This window comes from Coturnix japonica, chromosome 4 (assembly GCF_054131305.1).
Source record: "Coturnix japonica strain WE chromosome 4, WE-NBRP24, whole genome shotgun sequence".
Lineage (NCBI taxonomy): Eukaryota > Metazoa > Chordata > Aves > Galliformes > Phasianidae > Coturnix > Coturnix japonica.
This window is the reverse complement of record NC_140666.1, coordinates 489,887-508,610: the sequence shown is the minus strand read 5'-3', so window position 1 is coordinate 508,610 and position 18,724 is coordinate 489,887. Positions and strand designations below refer to the sequence as shown.

Here is an 18,724-nt window from a genome sequence, read left to right as displayed (position 1 = left end):
CACATGAATATCACCACTTCTTCCAGAAATAAGAAGTTCTCTCTTAAGTATCACTCCGTATTCTGGCAAAAATACATTTTTCTTACCTAAGAAAATGCTTTTCATTCCTGAGAATAGTATGTTCTAAACAACATATGGTTTTTAATTCCCAAAAGAAGATATTCTCTCTACTAAATGATACTTAGGAGCATAATATGACACATTGTTTCCAGAACACCAGTTTTACTCTACAAAATAAGGACAGTTCCACCCGAAATATCAATTTCTGTCAAAACATTAAAAATTTTCACACGAATATCACTACACATACCAGAAATAAAAAGTTATCACTGAAGTATCACTAATTATCCTTGCAAAAATTTCATTTTCTTTCAAAAATAAAGCATTTCATTCCTAAAAATAGCATTTCTAAACAAAATACTGGTTTTCATACGCAAAGAAAGACTTTGTCCCTACAGAATGATGCTTTGGAGCCTAATAGAATACAGTGATTCAAGAATTCCCAAATTCCTCTACAAAATAAGGACATTCCCACCAGAAATATCAAGTTGTGTCATAATGTAGAAAACTTTCACACTAATATCCTTGCTTATCCCAGAAATAAAAAGGAATCTCATAAGTATCACTAATTATCCTTTCAAATATTTCATTTTCTTACCAAACTAATGCTTTTCATTCCTAAAAATAGCATTTTCTAAACAAAATACTGGTTTTCATCCCCAAAGGTAGACATTATCTCTACAGAATGTTCCTTTGGAGCATAATAGAATACAGTGTTTCATGAATTCCTGTATTCCTCTACAAAATAAGGACATTTCCACCCAAAATATCAATTTCTGTCAAGATTTAGAGAACTTTGACATTAATAGCAGTACTTATCCCAGAAAAAAAAAAAAGGTACATTCTTGAGTATCACTTCTTATCCTTGCAAAAATACATTTTTCTTAACAAATACAATGCTTTTCAGCCCTAAAAATATCATTTTCTCCCCAAAATACTGGGTTTCATCCTCAAAAGAAGACAGTTCCTCTAAAAAATGAATATTTGCAGCATAATATGATACATTGTTTACAGAATATCGGAATTCCTCTTTCGAATAAGGACACTTTCCCCCTAAAGATCAATTTCTGTTCTAATTTTTGAAATTTACACACGACTTTCACTACATAGACCAGAAATAATAAGTTCTCTCTAAAGCATCACCATTTATCCTGGCAAATATTTGAGTTTCTTTTGAAAATATGAATTTTCTTCACTAAAAATAGCATTTTCTAAACCTAATACCTGTTTTCATAACCAAAAGAAGATATTTTCTCTAGAAAATGATGCACTGTAGCATTATAGGATGCATTTCTACCAGAATGCCCGTTTTCCTCTACAAATTATGGACATTTCCACCCAAAATGACAATTTCTGTAAGAAATTTTAAAATTTACACAGGAATATCGCCACTTCTTCCAGATACAAGGAGTCCTCTCTTAAGTATCACTTCGTATTCTGGCAAAAATATTTTTTTCTTACCTAAGAAAATGCTTTTCATTCCTAAGAATAGCATATTAACCACATCTGCTTTTCATCGGCAAAAGAAGCAATTTTCCCTACAGAATGATGCTTTGGAGCAAAATAGAATACGGTGTTTCTAGAATTCCCAAATTCCTCTACAAAATAAGGACATTCCCTCCAGAAATATCAAGTTGTGTCATAATGTAGAAAACTTTCACACTAATATCCTTTCTTATCTCAGAAATATAAAGGAATCTCATAATTATCACTAATTATCCTTGCAAAAGTTTCATTTTCTTGCCAAAATAATTCTTTTCATTCCTAAAAATAGCATTTTCTAAACAAAATACTGGTTTTCATACCCAAAGGAAGACATTATCTCTACAAAATTATGCTTTGGAGCATAACATGGTAGATTGTTTCCAGAATTCCTGTATTCCTCTACAAAATAAGGACATTTCCACCCGAAATATCGATTTCTGTCAAGATATAGAGAACTTTGACATTAATAGCAGTACTTATCCCAGAAAAAAAAAAAAAGGTACATTCTTGAGTATCACTTCTTATCCTTGCAAAAATACATTTTTCTTAACAAATACAATGCTTTTCAGCCCTAAAAATATCATTTTCTCCCCAAAATACTGGGTTTCATCCTCAAAAGAAGACAGTTCCTCTAAAAAATGAATATTTGCAGCATAATATGATACATTGTTTACAGAATACCGGAATTCCTCTTTCAAATAAGGACACTTCCCCCCTAAAGATCAATTTCTGTTCTAATTTTTGAAATTTACACACGACTTTCACTACATAGACCAGAAATAATAAGTTCTCTCTAAAGCATCACCATTTATCCTGGCAAATATTTGAGTTTCTTTTGAAAATATGAATTTTCTTCACTAAAAATAGCATTTTCTAAACCTAATACCTGTTTTCATAACCAAAAGAAGATATTTTCTCTAGAAAATGATGCACTGTAGCATTATAGGATGCATTTCTACCAGAATACCCGTTTTCCTCTACAAATTATGGACATTTCCACCCAAAATGACAGTTTCTGTTAAAATTTTTACCATTTACACATGAATATCACCACTTCTTCCAGAAATAAGAAGTTCTCTCTTAAGTATCACTCCGTATTCTGGCAAAAATACATTTTTCTTACCTAAGAAAATGCTTTTCATTCCTGAGAATAGTATGTTCTAAACAACATATGGTTTTTAATTCCCAAAAGAAGATATTCTCTCTACTAAATGATACTTAGGAGCATAATATGACACATTGTTTCCAGAACACCAGTTTTACTCTACAAAATAAGGACAGTTCCACCCGAAATATCAATTTCTGTCAAAACATTAAAAATTTTCACACGAATATCACTACACATACCAGAAATAAAAAGTTATCACTGAAGTATCACTAATTATCCTTGCAAAAATTTCATTTTCTTTCAAAAATAAAGCATTTCATTCCTAAAAATAGCATTTCTAAACAAAATACTGGTTTTCATACGCAAAGAAAGACTTTATCCCTACAGAATGATGCTTTGGAGCCTAATAGAATACAGTGATTCAAGAATTCCCAAATTCCTCTACAAAATAAGGACATTCCCACCAGAAATATCAAGTTGTGTCATAATGTAGAAAACTTTCACACTAATATCCTTGCTTATCCCAGAAATCAAAAGGAATCTCATAAGTATCACTAATTATCCTTTCAAATATTTCATTTTCTTACCAAACTAATGCTTTTCATTCCTAAAAATAGCATTTTCTAAACAAAATACTGGTTTTCATCCCCAAAGGTAGACATTATCTCTACAGAATGTTCCTTTGGAGCATAATAGAATACAGTGTTTCATGAATTCCTGTATTCCTCTACAAAATAAGGACATTTCCACCCAAAATATCAATTTCTGTCAAGATTTAGAGAACTTTGACATTAATAGCAGTACTTATCCCAGAAAAAAAAAAAAAGGTACATTCTTGAGTATCACTTCTTATCCTTGCAAAAATACATTTTTCTTAACAAATACAATGCTTTTCAGCCCTAAAAATATCATTTTCTCCCCAAAATACTGGGTTTCATCCTCAAAAGAAGACAGTTCCTCTAAAAAATGAATATTTGCAGCATAATATGATACATTGTTTACAGAATACCGGAATTCCTCTTTCAAATAAGGACACTTCCCCCCTAAAGATCAATTTCTGTTCTAATTTTTGAAATTTACACACGACTTTCACTACATAGACCAGAAATAATAAGTTCTCTCTAAAGCATCACCATTTCTCCTGGCAAATATTTGAGTTTCTTTTGAAAATATGAATTTTCTTCACTAAAAATAGCATTTTCTAAACCTAATACCTGTTTTCATAACCAAAAGAAGATATTTTCTCTAGAAAATGATGCACTGTAGCATTATAGGATGCATTTCTACCAGAATGCCCGTTTTCCTCTACAAATTATGCACATTTCCACCCAAAATGACAGTTTCTGTTAAAATTTTTACCATTTACACATGAATATCACCACTTCTTCCAGAAATAAGAAGTTCTCTCTTAAGTATCACTCCGTATTCTGGCAAAAATACATTTTTCTTACCTAAGAAAATGCTTTTCATTCCTGAGAATAGTATGTTCTAAACAACATATGGTTTTTAATTCCCAAAAGAAGATATTCTCTCTACTAAATGATACTTAGGAGCATAATATGACACATTGTTTCCAGAACACCAGTTTTACTCTACAAAATAAGGACAGTTCCACCCGAAATATCAATTTCTGTCAAAACATTAAAAATTTTCACACGAATATCACTACACATACCAGAAATAAAAAGTTATCACTGAAGTATCACTAATTATCCTTGCAAAAATTTCATTTTCTTTCAAAAATAAAGCATTTCATTCCTAAAAATAGCATTTCTAAACAAAATACTGGTTTTCATACGCAAAGAAAGACTTTATCCCTACAGAATGATGCTTTGGAGCCTAATAGAATACAGTGATTCAAGAATTCCCAAATTCCTCTACAAAATAAGGACATTCCCACCAGAAATATCAAGTTGTGTCATAATGTAGAAAACTTTCACACTAATATCCTTGCTTATCCCAGAAATCAAAAGGAATCTCATAAGTATCACTAATTATCCTTTCAAATATTTCATTTTCTTACCAAACTAATGCTTTTCATTCCTAAAAATAGCATTTTCTAAACAAAATACTGGTTTTCATCCCCAAAGGTAGACATTATCTCTACAGAATGTTCCTTTGGAGCATAATAGAATACAGTGTTTCATGAATTCCTGTATTCCTCTACAAAATAAGGACATTTCCACCCAAAATATCAATTTCTGTCAAGATTTAGAGAACTTTGACATTAATAGCAGTACTTATCCCAGAAAAAAAAAAAAAGGTACATTCTTGAGTATCACTTCTTATCCTTGCAAAAATACATTTTTCTTAACAAATACAATGCTTTTCAGCCCTAAAAATATCATTTTCTCCCCAAAATACTGGGTTTCATCCTCAAAAGAAGACAGTTCCTCTAAAAAATGAATATTTGCAGCATAATATGATACATTGTTTACAGAATACCGGAATTCCTCTTTCAAATAAGGACACTTCCCCCCTAAAGATCAATTTCTGTTCTAATTTTTGAAATTTACACACGACTTTCACTACATAGACCAGAAATAATAAGTTCTCTCTAAAGCATCACCATTTCTCCTGGCAAATATTTGAGTTTCTTTTGAAAATATGAATTTTCTTCACTAAAAATAGCATTTTCTAAACCTAATACCTGTTTTCATAACCAAAAGAAGATATTTTCTCTAGAAAATGATGCACTGTAGCATTATAGGATGCATTTCTACCAGAATGCCCGTTTTCCTCTACAAATTATGCACATTTCCACCCAAAATGACAGTTTCTGTTAAAATTTTTACCATTTACACATGAATATCACCACTTCTTCCAGAAATAAGAAGTTCTCTCTTAAGTATCACTCCGTATTCTGGCAAAAATACATTTTTCTTACCTAAGAAAATGCTTTTCATTCCTGAGAATAGTATGTTCTAAACAACATATGGTTTTTAATTCCCAAAAGAAGATATTCTCTCTACTAAATGATACTTAGGAGCATAATATGACACATTGTTTCCAGAACACCAGTTTTACTCTACAAAATAAGGACAGTTCCACCCGAAATATCAATTTCTGTCAAAACATTAAAAATTTTCACACGAATATCACTACACATACCAGAAATAAAAAGTTATCACTGAAGTATCACTAATTATCCTTGCAAAAATTTCATTTTCTTTCAAAATTAAAGCATTTCATTCCTAAAAATAGCATTTCTAAACAAAATACTGGTTTTCATACGCAAAGAAAGACTTTATCCCTACAGAATGATGCTTTGGAGCCTAATAGAATACAGTGATTCAAGAATTCCCAAATTCCTCTACAAAATAAGGACATTCCCACCAGAAATATCAAGTTGTGTCATAATGTAGAAAACTTTCACACTAATATCCTTGCTTATCCCAGAAATAAAAAGGAATCTCATAAGTATCACTAATTATCCTTTCAAATATTTCATTTTCTTACCAAACTAATGCTTTTCATTCCTAAAAATAGCATTTTCTAAACAAAATACTGGTTTTCATCCCCAAAGGTAGACATTATCTCTACAGAATGTTCCTTTGGAGCATAATAGAATACAGTGTTTCATGAATTCCTGTATTCCTCTACAAAATAAGGACATTTCCACCCAAAATATCAATTTCTGTCAAGATTTAGAGAACTTTGACATTAATAGCAGTACTTATCCCAGAAAAAAAAAAAAAGGTACATTCTTGAGTATCACTTCTTATCCTTGCAAAAATACATTTTTCTTAACAAATACAATGCTTTTCAGCCCTAAAAATATCATTTTCTCCCCAAAATACTGGGTTTCATCCTCAAAAGAAGACAGTTCCTCTAAAAAATGAATATTTGCAGCATAATATGATACATTGTTTACAGAATATCGGAATTCCTCTTTCGAATAAGGACACTTTCCCCCTAAAGATCAATTTCTGTTCTAATTTTTGAAATTTACACACGACTTTCACTACATAGACCAGAAATAATAAGTTCTCTCTAAAGCATCACCATTTATCCTGGCAAATATTTGAGTTTCTTTTGAAAATATGAATTTTCTTCACTAAAAATAGCATTTTCTAAACCTAATACCTGTTTTCATAACCAAAAGAAGATATTTTCTCTAGAAAATGATGCACTGTAGCATTATAGGATGCATTTCTACCAGAATGCCCGTTTTCCTCTACAAATTATGGACATTTCCACCCAAAATGACAATTTCTGTAAGAAATTTTAAAATTTACACAGGAATATCGCCACTTCTTCCAGATACAAGGAGTCCTCTCTTAAGTATCACTTCGTATTCTGGCAAAAATATTTTTTTCTTACCTAAGAAAATGCTTTTCATTCCTAAGAATAGCATATTAACCACATCTGCTTTTCATCGGCAAAAGAAGCAATTTTCCCTACAGAATGATGCTTTGGAGCAAAATAGAATACGGTGTTTCTAGAATTCCCAAATTCCTCTACAAAATAAGGACATTCCCTCCAGAAATATCAAGTTGTGTCATAATGTAGAAAACTTTCACACTAATATCCTTTCTTATCTCAGAAATATAAAGGAATCTCATAATTATCACTAATTATCCTTGCAAAAGTTTCATTTTCTTGCCAAAATAATTCTTTTCATTCCTAAAAATAGCATTTTCTAAACAAAATACTGGTTTTCATACCCAAAGGAAGACATTATCTCTACAAAATTATGCTTTGGAGCATAACATGGTAGATTGTTTCCAGAATTCCTGTATTCCTCTACAAAATAAGGACATTTCCACCCGAAATATCGATTTCTGTCAAGATATAGAGAACTTTGACATTAATAGCAGTACTTATCCCAGAAAAAAAAAAAGGTACATTCTTGAGTATCACTTCTTATCCTTGCAAAAATACATTTTTCTTAACAAATAAAATGATTTTCATCCCTAAAAATTGCATTTTCTAAACCAAATAATGGTTTTCATCCCCAAAGAAGACATTTTCTTTACTGAATGTTGGTTTGTTGGATAAGAGAATCCATTGTTTCAAGAATTCCTGTTTTCCTCTACAAAATAAAGACATTTCTACCCCAGTTATCTGTCTCCAGATGAAGGTCAACCCAATGCTGCCATGACTTGAGCAGGTTGCCCTCCCTTTGCTGCTTAACCCAATTCTGCCATGCGATGTGCAGGGTGCCCTCCAGTTGCAGCTCAACCCAGTACTGCTATGCCATGTGCAGGTTGCCCTCCATCCAGCTGCAGCTCAACCCAATGCTGCTCGTCCATTCGTTGCTCACCTGCTTCTGCTCCTGCAGCAGCTTCAGACACTGCAGCACTGTTAATGTTCCGCTGGCAAATTGGGCCCGCATTGCTGCACTGCTCACACAGCTCCTTGCAGGACCTGAGCCAATTGCAGAATGGGGCCGGTGGGCTCCGTGCTGCCCCACTGCCCCTGCCCCACCCTGGGTGGCTTCTATGAGGTCAGAGTGTCATTGTGACACACCAGCACTGGAGGGTCCTTGAAGGTCACAGACGCAGAGCATGGTTTGTGATGGAAGAGTCCTTGAAGGTCATTAAGAACCAGGGAATGGTTTGGGATGGCATGATCTCTTTGGGAGGCTCCTTGATGGCCCTCCTCTGGACCATTTCCAAAATCTCTATGTCTTTCTTGTACTGAGGGCTCCACACCTGGACACAGTACTCCAGATGGGGCCTTTCAAGAGCTGAGTAGAGAGGGACAATCCCTATCCCTGCTGACCACCCCTCTCCTGATGGAGCCCAGGATCCCATTTGCTTTCCGAGCTGCCAGAGCGCACTGCTGGCTCATGTTAAGTCTCTTGTCCATCAGGACCCCCAGGTCCTTCTCAGCCGAGCTGCTCTCAAGGACAACTCCTCCCAGCCTGTACAGGTGCCTGGGGTTCTTCCGGCCCATGTGCAAAACCTTGCACTTTGCCGTGTTGATCCTCATTAGATTCACACAAGCCCAGCTTTCTAGTCTGTTGAGGTCCCTCTGAATGTCACCCCTTCCTTCCAACGTATCGACCGCACCACTCAGCTTGGTGTCGTCAGCAAACTTGCTGAGGGTGCACTCAATTCCCTTATCAGTGTCATTAATAAAGATGTTCAAGAGCACCGATCCCAAGACAGACCCTTGAGGGACACCGCTCGTTACTGGCCTCCACCTGGACATAGAGCCATTGACCACCACCCTCTGTCTGCGGCCTTTCAACCAATTGCTTATCCATCGAGTTGTCCACCCATCACATCCACTTCCCTCCAATTTGGAGATGAGGATGTGATGGGGGACCATGTCAAAGGCCTTGCTCAGGTCCAGGTAAATGACATCAGTCACCTTCCCTTCGTCCACCAACACCGTCACTCCATCATAGAAGGCCACAAGATTAGTTAAGCATGACCTTCCCATGGTGAAGCCGTGCTGGCTGTCTCGGATCACATGCTCATTCTTTATGTAATGGAGCATGTTGTCCAGGACGATCTGTTCCATGATATTCCCAGGCACGGAGGTGAGACTCACCGGCCTGTAGTTCCCCGGGTCCTCCCTGCTCCCCTTCTTGTATATGTGAGTGACATGACACATCCAGCAGCAGCTCAACCCAATGCTGCCATGCCTTGTGCAGGTTGCCCTCCATCCAGCTGCAGCTCAACCCAATGCTGCTCGTCCATTCATTGCTCACCTGCTTCTGCTCCTGCAGCAGCTTCAGACACTGCAGCGCTGTTAATGTTCCGCTGGCAAATTGGGCCCGCATTGCTGCACCACTCACACAGCTCCTTGCAGGACCTGAACCAATTGCAGAATGGGGCCGGTGGGTTCCGTGCTGCCCCACTGCCCCTGCCCCACCCTGGGTGGCTTCTATGAGGTCAGAGTGTCATTGTGACACACCAGCACAGGAGGGTCCTTGAAGGTCACAGTGGGTTTGTGTCTATGTTGGGTTTGGGTTTGAGGATTGGGTTTGGGGTAGGGTTGGTTTTAGCTTTGGAGTTTGGTTTTGTGTCTATGTTGGGTTTAGGTTTGGGGTTTGGGTTTGGGGTAGCTGTGGTTTTAGCTTTGGGGTTTGGGTTTGGGGCAGGGTTGGTTTTAGGTTTGGGGTTTGGGTTTGGGATAGGATTGGTTTTAGGTTTGGGGTTTGGGTTCAGGGTAGGGTTGGTTTTAGGTTTGGGGTTTGGGTTTGGGGTAGGGTTGGTTTTGGTTTGGGTTTGGAGTAGGGTTGGTTTTAGGTTTGGGGTTTGGGTTTGGGGTAGGGTTGGTTTTAGCTTTGGGGTTTGGTTTTGTGTCTATATTGGGTTTAGGTTTGGGGTTTGGGTTTGGGGCAGGGTTGGTTTTAGGTTTGGGGTTTGCGTTTGGGATAGGGTTGGTTTTAGGTTTGGGGTTTGGGTTCAGGGTAGGGTTGGTTTTAGGTTTGGGGTTTGGGTTTGGGGTAGGGTTGGTTTTGGGTTGGGTTTGGGGTAGGGTTGGTTTTAGGTTTGGGGTTTGGGTTTGTGTCTGTGTTCAGTTTGGGGTAGCTGTGGTTTTAGCTTTGGGGTTTGCATTTGGGGCAGGGTTGGTTTTAGGTTTAGGGTTTGGGTTTGGGGTAGGGTTGGTTTTGGGTTGGGTTTGGGGTAGGGTTGGTTTTAGGTTTGGGGTTTGGGTTTGGGGTAGGGTTGGTTTTAGATTTGGATTAGGGTTTGTGTCTATGTTCGGTTTGGGATAGGATTGGTTTTAGGTTTGGGGTTTGGGTTTGTGTCTGTGTTCAGTTTGGGGTAGGGCTGCTTTTAGCTTTGGGGTTTGGGTTTGTGTCTATGTTGGGTTTGGGGTAGGGTTGCTTTTAGGTTTGGGGTTTGGGCTTGGGGTAGGGTTGGTTTTAGATTTGGATTAGGGTTGAGGGTAGGGTTGGTTTTAGATTTGGATTAGGGTTCAGGGTAAGGTTGGTTTTAGGTTTGGGGTTTGGGTTTGTGTCTATGTTGGGTTTGGGGTAGGGTTGGTTTTAGGTTTGGGGTTTGGGTTTGTGTCTGTGTTCAGTTTGGGGTAGCTGTGGTTTTAGCTTTGGGGTTTGCGTTTGGGGCAGGGTTGGTTTTAGGTTTGGGGTTTGGGTTTGGGATATGGTTGGTTTTACGTTTGGGGTTTGGGTTTGGGGTAGGGTTGGTTTTGGGTTTGGGTTTTTGGTTTGGGGTAGGGTTGGTTTTAGATTTGGATTTGGGTTTGGGGCAGGGTTGGTTTTAGATTTGGATTAGGGTTCAGGGTAGGGTTGGTTTTAGGTTTGGGATTTGGGTTTGTGTCTATGTTGGGTTTGGGGTAGGCTTGCTTTTAGGTTTTAGGTTTGGGGTTTGGGGTAGGGTTGGTTTTCGATTTGGATTTGGCTTCAGGGTAGGGTTGGTTTTAGATTTGGATTAGGGTTCAGGGTAGGGTTGGGTTTAGCTTTGGGGTTTGGGTTTGTGTCTATGTTGGGTTTGGGGTTTCAGTTTGGGGTAGGGTTTGTTTTAGATTTGTGGTTTGCGTTTGTATCTATGCTGGGTTTGGGTTAGGGGTACAGTTGGTTTTAGGTTTGGGGTTTGGGTTTGTGTCTATGTTGAGTTTGGGTTTGTGTCTGTGTTGGTTTATGGTTAGGCTTTGGCACTGGATTAGGGTAGGGTTGGGTTTGGGTTAGGCTTCGGCCTTGGATTAGGGTTCGGTTTTGGTTTAGGGTTTGGGATGGCGTTTGGGTCAGAGTTAGGGTTGTGAATCATGCACAACTTAAGCAGATCCAACCTGAAGGACAAAGGCGCTGGAGTAAATGTCAGCTCAGGAACAGAACTGCGAGTGGGCCGCAGAGTTTGCTTTCAAGGGAAGATTGGACAGATGTGCTGCTGTTGAAAATAAGATTGCAGATGTGCTGGTGTTGAAGATAAGATGGCAGAACAGATGCCTCAGCTGGACGTAGCATCAACAGGAACCAGTTTGGGCACCCCCCCTTAGAGAGTTGAGCATTTATAGTGAGAATGGCTATTAGCCTTCATCCCACCACCACCAGAGATGTTCATTAATGCTTGGAATCTCTGCCCATGTCATTGGGATTAATGACCATGTATAGGCTATGCCTATCAATGGGTAGTCGCTGCAGTGATCCCCACGCACCCAGTGCTGCAATAAAGGGAACAGAACTCATTGGCGTGTCACATTCTTGTCTTGATTTCCTTGGCTTCACCATGGCCACAGCTTATAGGACTGGTCATAGATCAGCTTCCAAAGCCCCTTTTTTTAAAGGAGATGCCACAAAGCTGTACTGCCTGGTGGTGTTGTTGATCAGGTAGTAGAGAGCATTCAAAAGGCTCCAAATGATGCATTATAGAAAGCTGCAGCCACATCATGAATCCCTTCCCCTGCCCCCATCCCCAAATCCATCACCAATCAACCCCTCCATCCACGGCCCCAAATCCCCCCCTTCCATTTCTAGGAACCAATGAAGCTACATTGTGTGCCTCCGGTGGCACAGTGGTTAAGGACGCCACTTTGCAACACCAGAGGCCCGGGTTCAAATCCCCCCTGTGTCGCAAGTGGTAGAAGTGCCGCTCTGCTACACAGGAGGCTCAAATCCTGGGGGTTGGACTCGATGATCTCTAAGGTCCCTTCCAACCCGCATGAGACTGTGATACTCTGATACATCCATGGCCCCAGATCCATCTCCAATGAACCTTTATTCACAGCCCCAAATTCATCCCTCCATTTAGAGGAACCAATGAACCCCTTTATCCACAGCCCCAAATCCATCTCCAATGTACCTCCACCCATGACCCCAAACCCATCACCAATGAACCTTCATCGACCACCCCAAATCCATCCCTTCCATTTATAGGAACCAACGAACCCCTTCATTGATGGCCCCAAATCCTTCCCTTCCATTTATAGGAACCAATTAACCCCTCCATCCCATCCCCAACCCCCCACTTCCCCCTTCAGCCTCAACGCACAGAACTGACACATTGTGGGCCTAAAAATGAACCCAAAATCCAAACCCTAAATAAACAGGCCCAAAATGATGCAAAATGAACCCAAAACCAGACCCCAAATTAAGCCGTGGGGCTTCCAAACTCCACCTCAGCACCTTCCCACCTTTGGCTGCTTGATGCCCCCCATGGCAGCAGCTCTCCTGCCCTGCTGCAGCCTGTAGAGCATCTCCCCCCGGTTCCTCCTCATCTTTTCCTCATAGCTTCGGCCCTTTAAGGTCACGACGTCGCCATATTCCTCCTTCAGCTTCTTCATCACAGCCTTCAGTTCCCCTTCGTACCTCGTGAGCTCTGCGTTCAGCTGTTGCCGTGTCTCACCAGGCCATGATGGGAGCCCATGTTGGCCTTGGAAGCCATTGGGGTTGGAGTCTGGGATCCCACGTTGACCTATAAAGAAGCCATTGGGCTTGGAGTCACGGCCACCCAGGAGGGGGGTTGAAGGCAGAGCACAGATGAGGGTCCTGCATCCTGAAGGAGCATCTGGTACAGAGCAGACACATCTGAAGGATGAGCTCCAGCATGGCTGGCACCAACAAGGAGCAACCCAGGATGAGCAAGAACGGCCCCAGGGTGGGAACTGCCTCTGGACAGACATGCAGTGACACTGAAGGTACACGTGCCCACAGCCACCAAGGGAGCGGTGCTGCAGCCAGTCTTGGGATGGAAATGGCACTTTCCATCTGCCACCTCCATCCTGCCCAGCAGTGGGAGGGGTGCCAGGAAGCAGCAGATGCAGAGTGTGACCTGCTTTTATTTTAATCTCCAGAGCGAGTTGCCGTCTGGGATGCGGTGGCCGCCTTTGTATGAGAGAATCATGGAACAATTGGAGCAGGAAGGAACCCCAAAAGGGCACCCGGTCCCACCGCCCTGCGGGGAACAGGGACACCTACCTCCAGATGAGGTTGCTCTGAGCCTGGTCCAGCCTGGCCTTGAAAGCCTGTCTGGGCACCCACCACCTCTCTGGGCAAGACATCCCAGTGCCTCACCACCCTCCAGCCAAATCCTTCTTCCTCCCATCCAAAGCCAATCTTCCCTCTTTCTGCCTGAAACTGTTTCCCCTCCTCCTATCCCAAGTGACCCTGCTAACAGCTTTAGAAAGCCTTCATGCAGCATGAAAACATGCCTGTGAGCAAACAAGCAGAGAGAGCAGCAAGGATTGCTGTTGCACTGCGTCACGCCGCTCACTGCCCTCTCCTCCCTTACCAACTCCCCAAAATAAAGCCCACCCCCCCCCCCTTCAATATATACTCATTAATAACACACACACACACACCCTTTATATAGAAACCCGGAACGCAGCGTTGGGTGCGGCGCAGCCCCGGGGCAGGAAGCGCTGATGATGGGAGGGGGCCGGGCCATATACACTCATATGGGCCCGCCCCTAAGCTCTGCCCCCCTGCACGGAAGGACACAAAGTTCCCCTGTCGTGGCTGTGGGTGACCACTAGGGGGCGCCGTAGGCATAAAGATTGCCCCCCACGCCCCTTCCCCTTCAACCCAATTTGGTTCCAAAGAGACCCCCCCGCCCCCCCCATTAAACTGGGGTCTTAGAGTGCCCCCACTGACTCCAAATACCTCCCCCAACCCACCCTATAGACCCCAAACCCACCCCACTGCACCCTAATCCCACCCCACAGCCCCCAAACACCCCCCAAGCCCACCTTAAAACCCCCAAAGGCCACCCCATAACCCCCAGATACCCCCCAAACCTACCCTATGGACCCCAAATCCACCCCTCAGCCCCCAAATACCCCCTTAAACCCACCCTATGGATCTCAAATCCACCCCTTAGCTCCAAAATACCCCCTTAAACCATGCTGGAGCCTTGGGGGCGGCTGTTGGCGGCCCTCAGCCCACAAACCTCTTCCGCTCCCTCTGCCGTTCCCCCCCCTCCGCCCCACGCAACCAGGTCAGGCCTCTCCGGTCTCCACTCCCCCTTCCCCCCATTATCCCCAATGGGTCCGTGCCGTAACCCGCTCCCCCGGAGGGAACGCGTGCTCTGCGGAAATGAGTCCCCTGGGAAACGCGATCTGCTTCACTGGCGTTCCGCCCTTGCTTTGGTTCCTACGGCCTACAGAGCCGGAGGAAGGCGATCCCGGGAAGGGGGGGGGGTGGTGTCCTCAGAGGAGTGGGGACGTGTCAGCTGTGTCTCCACGGAGGGCTGTGTGTCCCCCCCCTACAGGTGGAGCTGCTGCTGCTGCTGCTCGTGTACCCCCGTGGGCGCCCCCCACCACCACCCAAAACGAAGGGGGGCTGCGGGGATACCTGAGAGTATTGGCTCGGGCGCCCGGCCCTCCCCGGCCCAAAGCGTGCAGCCGCTACCTGCGGCGTTTGGCCGCCCGGAGCCTGGGGGGGTTACGGGAGGGCTTTGGCACGATGGGGAGCCCCGGAGGGGGGTTACGGCTTTGCCTCCGTTTGGAGCCCGACAACGCGACCCCCCCTCATCGCCTCCACATCCTGCCGGTGCTGCTGCAGGTGGGGGGGGGGGCTCAGGGCTGATCGGTGCGGTTGGAGTCGGGGGGAGCAGAATTAAGGCTCACCCTGCGCCCCTCCCGGTTTCCCCCCCCCCCCCACTCCTCCCGGTCAATGCCCTATTCAGCTCCTAAGGCCCCGGGAGATGGGGGGTGTCTCCGACTCCTCTTTGCCTCCCCTTCCTTTACCCGTAGCGGCTCAATTGCGACCCTCCCCCCACCTTGGGATGCCTCCAGGCGACGCCGCATGTTCGACGCCATGTGGGAAACGCTGGGAATGGGACCCGAAAGCCAGTTGGTGTGAGAAGGGGCTCGGCCCCCCGCCGTCATCACCCCCTTCATGTTGGATGAAGGGGACGGAGATGGGGGGTGGGTGGCGGCCGCCTCGTTGCCCCCCCGTGGTCTGGCCATAGGAAATAATTCATCTCGATGGTTTTCTTATGGATTCATTTGCTTCCTCGAGGTTGTCCTGACATTTGGCAATTTCCTTCAGTAGCGTTTTGAGCCTTTTCACTTCTGCATCCTTCTGCTGTAGAAATATCACATTCCAAACAGGACGAACCAGATCATTTTAGAAACAATTACAAGCCAAGTTGCATTTTGGTGTTAAAAACAGCCATAGACTCATAGAATAGCCTGGGTTGAAAAGGACCACAGTGTGCAGGGTCTCCAACCAGCAGACCAGGCTGCCCAGAGCCACATCCAGCCTGGCCTGGAATGCCTCCAGGGATGGAGCATCCACAACCTCCATGGGCAACCTGTTCCAGTGTGTCACCACCCTCTGTGTGAAAAACATCAACCTAATATCCAACCTAAACGTCCCCATATAACTTTAAAACCATTCCCCCTTATCCTATCACTATCCACCCTTGTAAACAGCCATTCCCCTGCCTGTTTATACACTCCTTTCAAATACTAGAAGGCCACAGCGAGGTTTCCCTGGAACCTTCTCTTCTCCAAGCACAACAAGCCCAGTTCCCTCAACCTGTCCTCACAGGAAAGGTACTCCAGCCCTCTGATCATCTTACTGGCCCCCCTTAGCGTTATTTGCAATTCTCTTTTGCCTTCCTGCAAGCACACCTGCTTCAGGGCACATTTCATCCCACTGTTAGGCCTTGTAAGAAGCACTATGGCAAGTCCATATGCAGAAAACACTGGCATTCCATTCACTAACTGAGAAACTATTCTGCCCTTGCTCCTGACTCTTGTCCCTGCCTCCTCCTGCACTGGGCAGTGTTTGTGGGCAATGAAAGAAATACCCACATTCTGGAAAATACAGACAAAAAAGAAACAGGCAGAAAAGCGGCACTAATACTTTGTCACTGGTGGGAATCTCCACAGAAAGTGCTGTGCTAAAGGTGTGAGGTTAAGGGATCATCACTGTCACGATAAAAGTCACAGCATGGAAGATTTAGCGATGGTGTGCTGACTAGAAGGAAAAAACAACACTTACCTTGGAGCTTGTTCATTTTCTCTCCTATCATCGGATATCTTCTCATCATCTACGTAGCTCTGAGGTTGGCCAAAGCCTGTTGCCATGAGCTTTGCTAAACGCAACAGTGCTGTGGCTCAGAGGTATTACACCGGCACATAGCATAGGAGAACTCCATAACCCAAGAGTCAAGGGAAGAAGAAAGGGGAACTGTTACAATTAATTACGTTCACTAAATTGATAATTATAGGCTTCTTGTCACACACTACTGCCTACAGCAAAACAGCACAGGTGTTGACAACTGTGATTTCTGCATACAAGCAACCACTCGAGTCTGAGCACTCTCTCCTGTCTCTTTGCCATGTCTAGAAAGACCCAGAAGAGCTCAGTGTTCTCTTGCTGTTAGTTTACATCCTCCAAGCACTTCCAAAGGCACGCTGCTCTGTAGAAAAAGCTGAGCTGCCCAGAAAGTTTGTGCAGGAAGAAGGCAGCAGTGTCAGTGCACGTCATCCTGGGGGATCTGAAAGCATTTGTGAAGAGAACAGGGAAAGAAGAGGGAAGAGAGCAAAACCAACAGGCACTAGCACTGCTGCCCACAGGGGGCGGGGCTTGAGGCAGGGCCTGTGCCAGAGGGGGGCCTGGCACAGTTAGGGCCAGCTCAGGGCCCAGAGCAGAGGGGGAGCAGGCAGAGGCAGGGCCTTGGGGCCCAGGATGGAGGAGGACCAGGCACAGCTGGGGCCAGCTCAGGGCCCAGAGCAGAGGGGGACCAGGCACAGCTGAGGCCACTGCAGGGCCCAGGTGAGAGGGGAACCCAGCACAGTCGGGGCTGCTTTGGGGCCTGGGCCGGAAGGGGGCCCGGCACAGCCAGGGCCTATCCCCCTTTTTTGCACATATGAAATGCTCCCAGCTGTGCTGCACAGCAGAACATCTTTCAATGGAGATGAAAGCCTGTGAAATGAAAGAATCCTTTCTTATTTCTTTCACATTTGTGTTTGTTGACTGCAGTTCCAAGACTGGAGACACAGCACCCTCAATGTCCAGGTGAGTAACAGCAGCCAAGGAGGCCTTTGGGCTCTGCAGGGTCCAAGTGTGGAGCATTACACACAGGAACAGCTGAGTATAAAGACAGTGGCAGAGCTGCAGAGCTTGCCATAGTAGGGAGGCACAGTGGCTCAGCTCATTTCCCACAGTAACACAGGAAATAAGAGCCATGAGGGAAATGCAGATGCCTTCTGCCCCCATCAGAGGGGAGGAATGAGCTGCACTTCCACAGAGACATTCATTCCTCTCACAGCCACTCACACCTCAGGTGTGGAGGGACGAGCTGGGGCTGCTGGTGGCAGCTGTGGAACACTGCCATCTGTGGTGCTCCATCCTGCCCTGGAGGTGGGCATGTAGAGCTGAGGACCTTTGTCACTGCACAAATGACTGCAAGCAGAGATGTAGCAGAGGGAACATAAAGCATTTAATAACTTATCATACAAAGCAATGAGTAATAGAAATGACAGTATTTCCAACCAAATATCCCCCATCCTAGCAGTCATGCCTGATCTCTACAGTCCCACCCAAACAATTTCCCAGCCCCCTCCAATTCCTCCTCACTATCCCACCCCTGAATTTCCCTCCCCCAATTCCCACACAGTAATTGCCCACACTAATTACCAGCATGCAGGGCATGGGGAACACCTGTTCCTTGTGTGCAGACACCTGGACAAAAAAGAAGTGGCAGGGAACTGGGGGTCTGTAGCAGGTTCTGGAGGCTCTGCATAGAACATAACCCCAGACCACAACCCCATCAGCTGCTGTGGCAGCATCATCCCTTTCACTGGGGGATGTTGCCAGTGTTGGACAGGGACACAGGGAGAAGCCACACCTTGGTGTAGCTCTGATCTGCTCATGTCCAGTCCAATCCTCTATAGCACTTTCCATCTTCTGTCCTTTGTTCTTAACCGTATCCTTCCTTCTCTTCTGCTCTTTTTCTTTCTTTTAGGTGTCTTACCTGTATCTGCTTTTCCCCTCTTCTGTTCTTTTACTGCTCTGGTCAGCATCCAGTGTCTGCACCGCAACTCTAGGTTTTGGGATGGAGAAAGGTACACAGGGCATAGATTTGTACAAGAAAAGCTCTCTTGCTATGCCCAACAGGTGACAAAAAGGGGCCCTCAGGACCACAAAGGCAGCTTGTTTCTCAAAAAAAAAAAACCACCTTAATTCTTTTCTTTATA

General features: G+C 43.9%; 1 long non-coding RNA gene across 1 annotated transcript; it reads right to left on the bottom strand.

Annotated features, from left to right (window-relative positions):
* Positions 1-12,272: 12,272 nt before the first annotated feature.
* Positions 12,273-14,083, bottom strand: LOC146760898 (uncharacterized). Its single transcript, XR_014945045.1, has 2 exons — positions 13,874-14,083; positions 12,273-12,987 (listed from the first exon to the last, which is right to left on the bottom strand). It is a non-coding gene; the product is annotated as an uncharacterized LOC146760898 (long non-coding RNA).
* Positions 14,084-18,724: the final 4,641 nt, after the last annotated feature.